Genomic DNA, 14499 nt, shown 5'->3' on the forward strand with positions numbered 1-14499 from the left:
GTGCGAGCTCCTCTCAACAAGCGAGGTGGGACTAAACATCCACCGTGCCCCTCGCCTGGCAGCACACCACCTTTAGTCGCAGTTGGTGGCTCCAACTGCGACTAAAGGGGGAGGAGTTTAGTCACAGTTGGAGCCATGAACCGCGATAAAGGCCTGGCTTCCCACCGTTCGCCTGGCCAAAATTGACCTTTAGTCCCGGTTGATGGCTCCAACCGGGACTAAAGGTGCCTCATAAGAAAAACTTACGAAATTTCAACATTTCCCTCTCCATTCCCATTGTAGACGCCGAACCCAGGACGTGCTCGCCTCTCTAACCTGAGCTCCGACGTTGCCCCCACCCGCCTTCACGAGCTCCTCGTCGCGCCGCCTGCCCCGACGCCGTCGCCGCCCCCGACGCGCCACCCACGCCACCCAAAACAGTGCTAAAAAAACAGAAAAGACCCACTGTGCACTTGGGCCTTGCATGCACAGTGCACGGACCAGCCCGTCTCGCGTCGTCTTCCACCTCGCGTCATGCAGTCGACCGCACGCGCACCCGTGCCCGATGTTGTCGCTCGATGGATGCCATGACGTGGTCCCTGTAGCCCTGGAGAGGATAAGGAGGCCCCCGACGCCGCTGCCAAACCCTAGCTCCTTTTCCCCTTTCTCCTCGTCGTCCTCATCATCCAGACACACCCCGAGCATTGACACCGATGCGCCCTCGTCGATCCCACGGCCACCATGCTCCCTGAGCCTCGCAAGGGTGTTGGGGAGATGTGCCGTCTTCTCCTGCGTCCTTTCAGAGGAGTGGTTCGAGCTGGGGCACTCCACATCGCCGCCATCGTCTTTGTCTTCTACCTCGGGCACCGATGATCGCCGTCATCGATTCACCGTCCCCAGCGGTTCCCGAGCACACAACTTTCGGCCTCTCACACATGCTCTATCTTTTTTTTCGAAAAGGGGGATTCTCCGGCCTCTGCATCAGAACGATGCATACGGCCACATTTATTATAGAGTAAAATAGTTCAACAATGTCTTGCAGTCTGCAACAAAATGATAAGCTGGCTCACAAAGAGCAACAGAAACAAAGACCAAAAAGGCCCAAAAGCCACAACCGGCTGGCAAAATATAGATAGGTAAACTAATCGTCTATCCTATTACATAACCGACATCCAAACCGGTTGAAGATATCCCGCGCTACCATCTCCCACCGGAGAGATCCAGTAACCAAACGCTCCCTGGCCTCCATCGGAGTGAGTAAGGACCACATACGGATTAGCGCAGTAGCCCGGAATAAGACCTGCAAAAAATGGATAGTTGATGTTCTGTTAAAAGCCAAATCATTTCTGCAATTCCAAATTGCCCATAACAACGCACATACTCCTACGCGAATTTGTCTAGCTGTTTCGGACTATATCCCAACAAGCCACGTTCCAAATAACGACCCGACCGAACTCGGAGGAGTAATGTTGAAGGCAATTTGCACCGAGCGCCACAGAACCCTCGCCAACGGGCAATCAAAATAGAGGTGCTTGATATTTTCATCCCGATCACACAAACTATACCTAGCTCGCCGCAAATGCTCTATCTAGCTCGCCGCCGTATCCGAAGCTCGACACCACCATGGCTGTTGCAAATATAGACCTCGAGCTTGCCCGCTTGCCGAGTCACGCCAGTGCCATCCTAGAGCCCCTACAAAGCTAACGCGTTGTCTGGTTCGGGCCAAAAACCCACACCCATACCAGCCCGAGCGTCGCCGCCGCCGCTCAGCTCCACCATCCGCTCACCTCCGTCCACCCCGTAGCCTCTCGTTTGTCCCTTCGGATGCGCGTGAGTGCTAGCTGCCCGTATGGCCAAGCGGCGCGTCCATCCGGCCCCTGTAGCACCGTCCCGAGAGGACTTCTCTATAGATCGAGGTCACCGGCTATTAACTCTGGTCGGCTAACGTGGCGTCATTAGTTTAGGCGCTAATCCCCTCGCTAATGACCTCCTGTGATTATGACTAATGGCCCCGCGTGTTTTAATTAAACGTGTTCAGTACTACCTCCGTTTCAGTTTACAAGTCATGCGCGTATACCTGGGTTGCCAATTTTATCACCCTAATATAAACTATATAACACAAAAAATACACCTTTTGAAACTAGAAACTCCGTAGTTTATGTCGATATATTTTCTGTAACATATGACTTGTATTAGGTTGGTCAAATTGACGATCTAGGGGTACACGCACGCCCTGTAAACTATGAGAGAGGTAGTAATTTTGTTTAAAATGTCAGCCAATGATAGTTGTGTCCCACTGGACCCCGTTGACCAGTCAATAGTCCCACTTGACTACTGACTAAGCAGTCAATTGTGCCCGCCCTATCAGCCTCTGGTGCCCCTTTGCTAGTACACTTTTGGGTACCCATAGCAGTTTTCCTATTTAATATTTCATATTAAATATAATTCCAGAATATTCACAAATTCAATTAAACTTTGAAAATTCATATAAAATAATCTATAACTCATATGAAAACAAATTATATGTGACAAATGATCATAAAAATATAACAAATCTTAATATGTTAACCACATGCATGACAAACCCCTCTAACATAATGAACCTTGACATTTTGCATCATGATTAACTAACCGAATCATATCTGGAGCTAGAAAAATATTGCCAGATATATTCCCTCTTCTTTTAAAATTTTAGTGGATGCATTAGAGCATATCATCATCACATATTGCCCTATCATGCATTTGTGTTGCATTTGTCTGTTATTTGTCTATTCCCACCTCCTCTTCTTCCTTTTTCGGTAGACCTGGAGATTACTGTTGCCCCCGAGTACAAATACGTCGACGATGACCCGTCCTTAATCATTCTGATACCGGCTATTCTTTGTCTCCACTTCTTGCATTAGAGAGTCGGTTCATATATGTATTATGAGTAGATCCTATTCTGCTGCATAGCCTGCTTTTCTCGCACGATACAGGCTAGAACAGCATCTTCAGCAGTGTTATTATGCGTTCTGGAGCACTAAATGGATAGCTAACTGGAGCACGTCGTGTACGACAGTGCTGCATGTGTCAGAGTGAATAGATAGCACAGTACATGGTCACTCGCAAAAAAAAGCCACAGTACACGGTCAGGGGCGATAGACAAGTTGGCGCCGTGGTAAAAGTTGTGTCGGTGTGTGATTGGGCATTTAATCCCGGCGTGCACCGCGGGATAAGGTCTATTTGAATTTTTTTTAAATACATGTCTGTTAGTTGGCTGATTATGAAAGTTCTATTAGAAAACGGGAGAAGCGTCACAAGAAAATCTTAGTGATAATGCACGAACAAAATTGTATAATATTGATTGGAATTTGGAAGTTAAAATGAATTTAATAATAGCATAAAAGGTGTTTCATGTTTACTCCCTCTATAAAGAAATATAAAAGCGTTTAGATCACTGAAGTGAATACTAACGAGACACTATGTGTGTTGTATCAGAAGTAACCTTGTGTGAGATATCGCAAAGTCTTGTCTTGGAAACATCCGCTTGCGTCTCTCTCCATGAGGTGGTGACTCGGATGAAACCTAGCGCGCCACCGGTCCCCTCGCCAGGAAGTTTTATCTTTTCATGATTACTAAAAAAATCCGATGAAAATTTCTTCGGGAAGCTTTTTATATGAGTAAAACATGGCATTGGAAAATGTTTATTAATTCATTAGTGCTGAAATTAATTAATACATTACCTAATGTGAAACTGAGCAGGCAGCAATATAATAAACATATTGTGAGGAACAATAATCTGAATAGTACTGAACTGTTTTTAGTAACTTTAAGATGATAAGTTCAGTTGGGAAATAACTGATTTTTTGTTCGGTAATCTTCATAGTACAAATACCAAAACACTTATTATAATAAACAAATTATACCGCATAGTACATGGACAAACCATTCCGCACAACAGTACAATTTCAGGTTTAATAATCTTCATAGACAAGTAAAGTGACAAAGTGGTAATGTGAAATTTTTGCTGGCCAATGAGTACAAATTCTGGAGCTACAACGACTAGATGCTGAAAGTCAAGGATGTGTGAGGGTTGGCAGCTCGCTGGTTTAATGCGTGAGAGCCCATGCCTCGGTTCAATGCCTTCCACTGCCTTGCATGCCATTTACTGCGCGTGTCAGGTGCAGAAGACACGGCAACACCGAATGTTTATACGACTGGTTTAAATCCTTATACGGCTCATGCGTATTCAAACTGCACGAATCATGGGAGAACATGCGGTGTGGATACCAGCCGCGCGTGGCTGCATGTCCACTCGCGATTATTCGTGTTGTTTTTAGCTATTTTAAAGCTTAACTAGTTAGCGCTGTTTCACCTCTAATGCGATTAAAATTGAATCTTTTGTTTGTATCGTCAACTGCCCTAAAGATGTGCAAGTATTGATCTTCTGTTAACCTCTCTAATGGGTGGCTGATGGCTGGATGTGTTGATGAATCGATTGATGCATGCTTGATCTGTGCCGGTTCCCAGTTTTAATGAGAATGAGTACAAATTCAGCAAGCATGATGCAGATTCTATTCTGGCAAACCGTCCACTATATTTTTAAAAGTTAAATCTGCTTTATTCATTAAACAACATGGCTACATCATTTACAAGTAAGGAGATTATAGCCTCGTGAGCTAATTATATCTAGTTAATCTTTGGATCAGGAACGAAGTGGCTTGTTTTCACTTGGGCCACTCAGTGCCATTGGATCTTATTTGAACGGCAGATGGGTGCGCGCATGTTACGCCGTGACTGCCAAGAGGCAAGTCTCCTGATCCCGGTCCGTCTTTGTCGTGCCCCGCAGAGTGGCTTCAGGCACCAACATGTTGTCTACCCTGGAAAACGTTTGTAGTACAGTTTTTCTACTCCGTTTGGACCTGAAACATAAATTACATAAATACAAGTGTGAACAAAAAAGGCAAAAATACAAAGAGTTAAACCAACGATAAAACTATTGAATTAATGAGTTTGCGTTCCTAATATTGCCGCTCACCAAGCGTGTTAATAAAATTAAGTAGTTTAACTTAAATACATTTGTGGAGAATAATATTGAACTTTAGGAATTATTGGAGCATTAATACAAGTTCTCAACATGTTAGCATCATCTCTAAATCTTCTCCTTCCTTGGCAAGTGCATCACTAATTTCTTCGGAGGAAGATTTGACAGTATCATGCCTCTGGATATATCTATGGAGGACAGAAGAGGCCCAATAATAATAGGGCGGCTCAAGCCTACAACTCAGTGTCCATCAAAACAAAACAAAAAATCAGGAGAGAAGGGACAGCAGGAAGCTTCGAGCTTCAGTTAGCCAAGAGCCAGCAGTGTTATCGAATCTTTTTTTTTCGACAAGACAAGGCAATATCTTCATCACAATGCCAAAGGATGTCGCCGACAAAGAGAAATATGGCAGATTAGACCAGACAAGCCAAAGGAGGATAATAAGAATGTTGCTCTAGGTATGTGGGTGAAGAGCAAGTGGGTTTTGAACAATCCATAGGTCTCAAGCCCTCTTTTCAGAGAATGTTGCGAGTCGACAAAAGGGCAATCAACGAACAGATGGTCGGAGATCTCAGGAGTGGAGCATCTTCCACAGCCCGAGCGGCGAGCACTGGGAGCAATGTTTGAGGTGAAGTGAGGATGTCTGATGACAGCAGCAGCAAAAAATATTGATATTACATTGAGCTCGATGCAAAGAAACCAGATAAGGAATTGCATGTATATCATACTCCATAGTCACATTTATAAGAAAACTACAGAAAACCGAAAACAGCCGCCTAGCTAAACCGATTTTCTCACGGAAAGTAGACATGGAAGAAACAGAGGGTGAGAGGGGTGTAGGCAGCATAAATAATTGGTCGGGCGTCACCACAAGGAGCACACAATCACAAATGGTTTCCCAGGCAAGAGAACCCGAGGAAGTACACCCCCAAAGCAGCCACGCACCTCACTACTCTCCAAATTGAGCTACAACTAGCAAACGTTATACCTAGTGAAGTTTATGAGCCAGGCCCACAGAACAAAGAACAGCACAAACAGAAAAGTGGCAGGGCAGACTGAGTTTTGCCAGCTAGCTATTACAGGAACCTATTTCCTGAATTATTTGAATATTGTAAACCTCATAGTGGAAGTGTATGGCTATTTCATCATAACAGTCATGATATGTACTACCCCAGCCCTCTGCAGGACCCGAAACTCCGTGAGCAAGAAAAGGCATGTTTCTAACCATATAATTTACTCCTAGTTAACTTCACAAATCTGAATCCTTTTGCATGTTACCACCAAACTCTGTACATAAGTACACTATACGAACATCTACACAAATAACTACAGCTTCTTTGTTCACACAGAAATATGATTCGACCATCTTCATGAGTTAAATCGCACTGCAAGGTTCCTGCATATGAATATTGCACAGGAAAAAGAACAGGTGGATGGATTGGAGAATAGGTCAAATTCAAATTGCTGAAACATTGATCTAATCAACCAAATTTTACATTCTTAAAGCCTCCTGAAAGGCTAAGGGTATCTGTCTGTGTGCACCGTCAGGACGATGATGATGATGCATCCGGAACACAGCAATTCCAAAAGTTCATGTCAAAGCCTACCAAATATAGCACACTGATACAATGGGCCAGCCTTTAACTTGTCTAAAATATGTAACTGGTGATTCGAGTGAAATTCTTTGTGCAATTTGTGTGGTTCATTTGTTCCTAGGTCTATCCCTCGGTGTTCAAAATCATAGCCGACACCTAGTATTCTTGCAAATGAAGGATAAACACTAAACCTTTGGTCAGAACATTTGACAGAACATTTGACGAGAAGAGACCAACAAGCCATAAATAAGTTCTACTGTACCAGAGAAATTGGTATGTCAACTTGCTCACAGAACATATAATTCCAAGGGGGTCAATGGCTCGATCAGGATGCACCTGATCAATTTTACTTACCATGTGAAGCCCATGTGGAGTACTGAAAGGCAAAAGGAAGCACTTATGCATTCATAGATGGAAAAAACAAATAAACATACAATATTGCTCTGATTGAATATTGACCTAAGATGGATCTCGTAGCAATAAGAACCTCCCACCAAAGAACTACCTGTACATCATACTCAAGCTAATGGTATTCAGAATTTCACAAATGAATCAAGCAGACAAACCCTGCAGTCAGCAGGCTGCAGCAATGATATTTAGATGATTGAAGAAGACAACCCTACAGTTACACCGTGTAAGGAAATTATGCTAAATGTAAAACAGTATACAAATACTAATTTGTGCAGAAAGTAGACATGCAGGAAGCAGAGGGCCTAAACAGCCTACCTGGACCAATTTTGTTACAGAAAGTAAAAGTAGACATGCAAGAAGCGGAGGGTTTATTCGGGAGGAACAGGGGGAAATAACTGGTCAAATTACACAGCAAAGCCAGACAAAGTTTTTGAGTCATACCCTCAAAACAATGAAAAGCAGAATCCTAAAAGTTTCAGACCGACTAAGTGAGTCTGTCAACTAACTATTGCAGAATCTACTCCGTAAATTTATTTAAATATAGTTATAAACACGGACAGGGGAAGCATATGGTGTACTTCATAATAACAGACATGATAACTAATAATCTTTCTCAGGTGGCATATGCTGCGCCTTATGGGTATGTTTGGTTGGTACCCAAAATCAGCCTTATAAAAAAATTGGCCATAGCCAAACAACTTATGCTTCTTTAAATTATTACAACTTTTTTTGGCAGGCCCGTACCAACTTGCCAACTCTATTTCATATTCTTGTCAACGTAGCAAAACCTCGGCCAAATTTTAGCTAGTGCCAAATATTTCGTAGGGTCAACTTAGGCTCAAACCAAACATAGACATACAAAAAAAAGGAACAGTGGATTAAAAATAATTAGCATCTGATTTTAACAGAGCTGTTGAAACAGAGAAATACCTGAGTAAAACTGATATGAAGTTAGTTTGCACATGCAATGGTAAAACTAGCATACCACATCATTCCTGAATAGAAAACAGATAACAGAATCAAAGATTCAGCTAATGATGTTGTGACATGTAGCACCTCCCGATCAGAACAGTCATAAATGTGGAACACATACCTCTGAAAAAAATCTAATCAGTATTTGCTCTACCCAATGACAGGATGGATATCCAGGATATGTACAGTGCCAAATGCAATCAGCACTAAATACACTTGGCAAGCACTGCAGTATTGCAGCTTTATGTGAGCTTTGTGCTTCGAATGAGGTATCGTGCAAGTTGTTTTTTCTTTTCACACCACATCAACAAACTGAGTACAATCAATATCTTACTAGAGGGAGCTTACTAGAGGCTGATCCTCCTCCAGCCCCACCTGCATCGGTGCTCGCGCCCAGCACGATGTTCCTTGGATCCTTCCCAAATTCTGGGTATTTGAAGTTCAACGCTTGCCACTGACTTGCATCCTTAGGGTGACTCAGCATCTTGTCTTTTTTATTTATCTCCGGATCATTTCCGTCATCTTCCCGCTTATTCTCCTCCCTATCCGCATGCCAACGCAGGAGCTTTGCTACCTTAGGGTCCGCGAAATACCGCTGCAGACAAGGAGTGATCGGAAAGTACCACACCGATTTTCGAGGAGCTTTCTTCCTCTTCTTGTATCGAGTGACGCCGCACACCGGACATATGGTAGACTCCGCGTGCTCGTCCCGATAAATGATGCAATTGTTCATGCACACATGGTATTTCACGTGCTGTAAATCCAGAGGACACACGATTTTCTTCGCCTCCTCGAAACTGGTCGGGCACTTGTTCCCCTTGGGAAGACGTTCGTGCCAGAATGACATGTTCTCGTCGAAGTATGCGTCGGTCATTTTGTGTTTTACCTTCATCTCCAGAGCCATGAGCGTTACTTTCAGGTGGGTATCCTCGGGCCTGCATCCTTCATACAATGGAGTAACCGCGTCTATCTCCAGTTGATCCAGCTTGGCTTTCTCTCAGGCGGCAGCTCTTGCGTTATCCGTCTGCTTGAGAAGCAGCTCTTGAATATGAGGGTCCTGTACCCAGCCTCCATCGTCATCTGCTCCGGCATCTTCATCTTCATGATCATGCCCTTCATCTTGATCTTCCTCATCATCATGTACGACATTTTCTACATGATGACTGTGTACAGCATCACCGCCGTGATCATGTCCTGGAGATTCTTCGTCTTCTCGCCCGCCCTCGCCGCGGTGGTACTCAAACTAAGTCCTAAATTTCTATTCATACTTTAGTCAAATGAAACAAGCAGTATAATGATGAAGCATTTCAATAAATTCACAGCCAACAAGATGAGGAATCTATTATGTACTAAAAGCACAAAAGGTGAAAGAACAATATTCTAGAAAGTCCAGCAAAAATTAGAGACATCTACGCATTTCTGTACTTCATACTCAATTAACCATTAAACAACAGCCATTGGATCCCACAGCACCGCCTCCGCTGCCGCCCAAGCTGGAAGTTTACTTTCCATTCCCCTTTGAAGCACCCGCCAGCGACACCCCACCAGTGCCAGCATATCCTTTCATGCACATGCCGCTTCCGGCACGAGCACGTCTCGGCCTACAGCCAACGCGCATGCACGCACCTGCTCCACAGCCACAGCAGCCGATCCGACGGATGGAGATCGTGGCGCATGCAGAAAGCTGCTTAAGCTCCTCAAGTAAACACCTAGGGGCTCCGTCTCGCCACCTGGCGTTCAAGAAACCAAAGTTGTCCGTCGTTCCCGTCACTCCTAGTGCTCCAACAGAAGGGACTGATGATAATTTCACCAAGCCGTGGTATTTCCCTGATTCTCCTACTGTTTAGCCTCGGCTGTGCGCAATATGCAGCGAGATCCCATAGTCGTGTGCCATCATAATCCAGAGGCAATCTGAATCTATATATCATTTAAGTTACAATGTATTTTCATTGTTGTTCTCATGTGTCGCTGCCATGTATTGGGTTTACCATGGTGTTGTTTATCACCATGTTGTTTCCTTCTACCAATCATGTAATCTGTTCACTCTTGTCTTGTGTTTTGTTTTGGTGTGGGTGCACTCTTTGTCTTATGTTACCATAATGTATTTTGAATGAAAATAATATAATCAGGTTAGTCCATTAGTTAATCAATATCTTGTTTGGTGTGGTGTTTGAGATAATTGATTTGAGGTGAAGGGAGAAAATATTTCTCAAACACCGATGTTGTTACATGTTTTGATGCAAAGCAAAGAAGTATGAAATATGCAAATTCCAAATTCAGGAAATCATACTCAAAGATCGAACGACCCTGAAAATCATAAAAGTCCATACTCATGTCATCCAAGCGTGAGGTTGTTGTAGTATATCATGAACAAAGTTTGTTGTAACCTTTATAACTGAACTACAAATGGCCACTAACATTCAAATCCCAGGCGGCTTCATTTGTTGATGTCATGAAGGCGGCATGAACGTTGATCTTTATCCAGATTTCTCGGGGGATCACGGCCCTGAATTTCGGTACATCGATCAGTCTTAACAGTATTAGATGTATCCAAATGTATAGAAAACTACAGTAATTAACTCGTGTGGTGATATCTAAAGTAGTGGAAGGTCTTCGGTATAGTAATTTTATGTAATAAGAACAATCTTTAAAAATATATAGTAGCGATGATTGTACGACCATATTTGAAGTACAACGTTATTAGTTGTCTTAACATGAAATATTTTTATAATAATATTTGTGGCATTCTGTTGTAGTACTTATCTCTTGATTTGCATTATAGCATATCTTATTTTCGTCCACGTACATGATCTTGTTGCATCATGAAATTACTAGTGATTTTAGGTACTTTCCGATTGGTTTATTCGAGGGATTAGGATTGCAAACGTAGTTGATCTAATATGACCCACATCTAGATGTATTACACATGCCTTGTGTAAGGTTAGTCTAAGATAAGTTTAGAGGATAACCGATGATGTTCTTGAAAGATTCAGTCCTACTGGGTATGGAGGATCAAAAAGATGATTTTTCTCTCATTCCGTATAGTTGTTTTTTCCAGTTGAACCTCTCTGGTTCAATGCACTTTTTATAAAAAAAATGAAAAGCAACACAAATATGCAGCAGAATCCTGCCGTTTCCCTAAAAAAAGCAACAAGATGATTGAATTTTGCACCAGGTTACCAGATAACATAGCTACTAGGTCAAAATCGTTGCTAACCTTCCCCGCAAAAAAAAAAGCTTTGCTAGCTTGACACTCAATAATAAAATTGCATCTTTCTTGTATCTCATGCTTTCTTTGTCAAAATTCACATGCCACTTTTGGCCACTTTTTGGCAATAAATTTGGTTGTTGCCACCCAAACCAATTGCGTAGAACCCTAAAACTCAATTGCAGAAAGCTTCACATGTGTGCATAGCGGTGCCAAACAAAGTCGTTTAGATAGAAACCCTATAACTCAAAACCCATTGTTGTGTGAAAAGCTTCGCAGACATTAAACCCATGTGCATTGGTGAGCGTTCTATGCACATCTGGTTTGTCAATTGTTCTTTATATCAGTACCAGCCTTGCATCCAACTAATTTATGACACGTGTAATTTTTGAATGGTTTGTCACACACACGCATGCACGCACACCCACACGCACGCAGGCACGCACGCGCGCGCGCGCACACACACACAGCGGATTTATATTTGGAATACTATTGCCATCAAATGTTCGTATTGAAGCATAGTCTACTCTATTTTGGTTCTTCGAAGTTAGCAGCATAACGCATTATAACTTAAGTATTTATTCCCTGGAGAAATCAAATTACTCAAATACCTAGGTGTTTTTGTAAAGTAAAGGAATACGTATGAAATATTGCAAATTAAATTTCAGGAAAGACAAGTCCTAACTTATCTACCATATCGCGCAGACTCGTAAGCAACTAAGTAAATGTTTTGTAGGAAACAACAGGACTCTTCTGCATATTCTTAGTATTATGTTTTATAAAAAATACAACTAAGTAAATGTCTCTCTTAATTTTGTCCTACACTACTAAGCGGGAAGTTGCGTCATACACAACTTTGGCATAATTGATCCACAAACTCTATAAAGTATACACTACTACAAAATGAGCTAGCAGTGGTGGATGACAAGTATATGTGTGCCACCGAAACATTTAGCCCATGACTAACATGGTAAGAATTTATTAGTGGAGGGCGGCATGTTTTGCCCGCTAGTGCACATCCAATACCTGTTGTCAGCCCTCTTCTGTACCCACCCCTGTTGTCAGCCCTCTTTTGTACCCACCACTGTCTAGACGAAATAGCGGTGGCATGTACCTATCGGTGCCCGCCAATAATGTGCCCCACCTATAAGCCTTTTCCCAGTAGTGATAGCATTTTAATCTGTTATTAGGATTCACCACTATAATAGAATAAGATCCAAGAATCAAGCACCTAAATATCATCAAATTCCACACTCTCATACTTACAAATAGGTTGTTTTAATATAGATGAACAAGGTTCAACCTTTAGATGTGAACGAAAATGACCACTAACTAGCAATCAATGATGGCTTCACTAGTTTCAGTCTGTACAGCGGTATGAAAGTTGATCCATATACATATTTCTCAGGGTGGTCGCATCCTTGAATTCTGGTACATCGGTCATTCTTAACATCACCAGAAATATGAAAATGATTGAAAAAACTTGTAGTATCTCCTATAAGGTAATATCTACAGTACATTACGGTCTTGAAGATACTAATTTTATTCATCTCTGAGAGCCTTCTGTCACAATCTACCCAGCAACGGACGACTGGGAGGCTTTCTTCGCCCGACTGTAGAGATCATGCGCCTTGGTTCCACATGTCATGGACACACGCTGACTATAGAGATCACGCGCCCTTGGGCCACCCGTCATCGAGCTTCCAACTGGGTCGCCCGGTTGCGAGCCGTCCAGGCAGATCAGATGGCCCGGAGCCGCCCCACGAGGCTCCTATCGCTAGCCAACTGGCAATGGATGGGCAGGAGCCTTTCCTCACCCTCGAAAAGCCTAGGAAGGCGCGCACTTTAGCATTCTTTATATAGGAATAATGGGTTAATTGATTCAACATGATTTACCGGAATCTTTATGATTTAAAAAATTGATAACGATCATTTTTGGACTATCCCCAATTATAGTTCATAACGTTTTTGCAGGCTCATCACAGTTTTTTTATGTTTGATGTATACAATGTAATAATGCGTCAATTCTCCATCATTATTTATGGGAATATTATGGAAGATGTTGTTTTTTCCTCTTTAACTTGACAAAGTAGTATGAAAATAATATTTATACCCATATTAGTTGTTATATTTTATTTTATTTTTGATATAATTAAATATGTATTGTCTATGAAGTGTTCTCATTCTTTTTGACAAGTACTATTGTATGTTACGGATTCTTGATGTGGCAAACAAATTGTATTCCTTTAGTGGTGCTGCTTAAGTGAGTACAATGTGATTAAGCCTTTTAAAATTGTACTCTATTGGACAATGTTATTTGTTCATCTTTTAGGAAGTGTTTACCATTATGGCTCATACAAATAAAATTATGAAAAAATGATCCTAAAAAGGCATGATTAAATTCTTTTCTACAATTGTGATATTTTATTTAACACAAAGATTGTATTGTTTACTTGCCATAATGAAAACATACAGGAAATCATAAAAAGAAGTTAACCATTTAAAAGTTTGATCACAATAATTAAAGATGGTGCCCTTGCATATGCGAGGAACACTTTGCAAGTGTCATCTAAAAGAATACTTGGTAATTATCTATTACCTTTGAGAAAAAATCAATTTTTGTGGCTTCCTAAATCCTATATTCCTAAAAAGTTCATTCCCACTAAAAGCAAAGTATTCTTAAAAAGTTAGTCCTGACCACAAGCAATTCTCTCAACATGCGCAGCCCTCCACCTCAAAAAGTGTTCAATGTCAGCATTCACTATTTTTTAGCCATGCATCACATCAATTACCTTCAAGTCTTACAACATGCACTCACCAACCTCACCAAGACATGAATATTTGGCACATCACAATTAGTCATGTGCTTATCGAAGTCATGCATCTTAGAAAAACTCATGTCATTAGCATGCCATCTTATTGATGTGGTACAGAATACTAACTCAAACTGACAGTATATATTGATCGTTATGGTGTGGATTAAAGAGTGAAAATATGAATTGAAGAATGCAATACGTGCATACAAGTATTGGCTAGTGTGCCGGCTATCTGTAAATACTAAGGGCATCGAGGTGTCTTGGAGCAGCAAGCCATCCACGATGTACCCATTGATGTGCGGATGCATTGGCTTGTCCGAAATCCCACCAACTGGATGCAAACCAGGGGGAGGTGAGCAGGCTTACAAACCCCCACAACGTACTAGTTCGGCACCCCGGTCCAATCAAAATATTCTCTCGAGCACGCGCCATCTCCGGCGCAACTGCATCTCCACTCTCCACGCTACATTCAGGCCAGCCTAGAGGGGACGCGAC

The 14499-nt window shown here is 42.1% G+C and overlaps 1 long non-coding RNA gene across 1 annotated transcript; it reads right to left on the reverse strand.

The window, feature by feature from the left end:
- Positions 1–4518: 4518 nt before the first annotated feature.
- LOC123159871 (uncharacterized) lies at positions 4519–8306 on the reverse strand. The gene is made up of 3 exons (XR_006479903.1): positions 8102–8306; positions 7939–8003; positions 4519–4880 (listed from the first exon to the last, which is right to left on the reverse strand). It is a non-coding gene; the product is annotated as an uncharacterized lncRNA (long non-coding RNA).
- Positions 8307–14499: the final 6193 nt, after the last annotated feature.

The sequence above is a fragment of the Triticum aestivum genome, chromosome 7B, assembly GCF_018294505.1.
Source record: "Triticum aestivum cultivar Chinese Spring chromosome 7B, IWGSC CS RefSeq v2.1, whole genome shotgun sequence".
In the NCBI taxonomy this organism is placed as follows: domain Eukaryota; kingdom Viridiplantae; phylum Streptophyta; class Magnoliopsida; order Poales; family Poaceae; genus Triticum; species Triticum aestivum.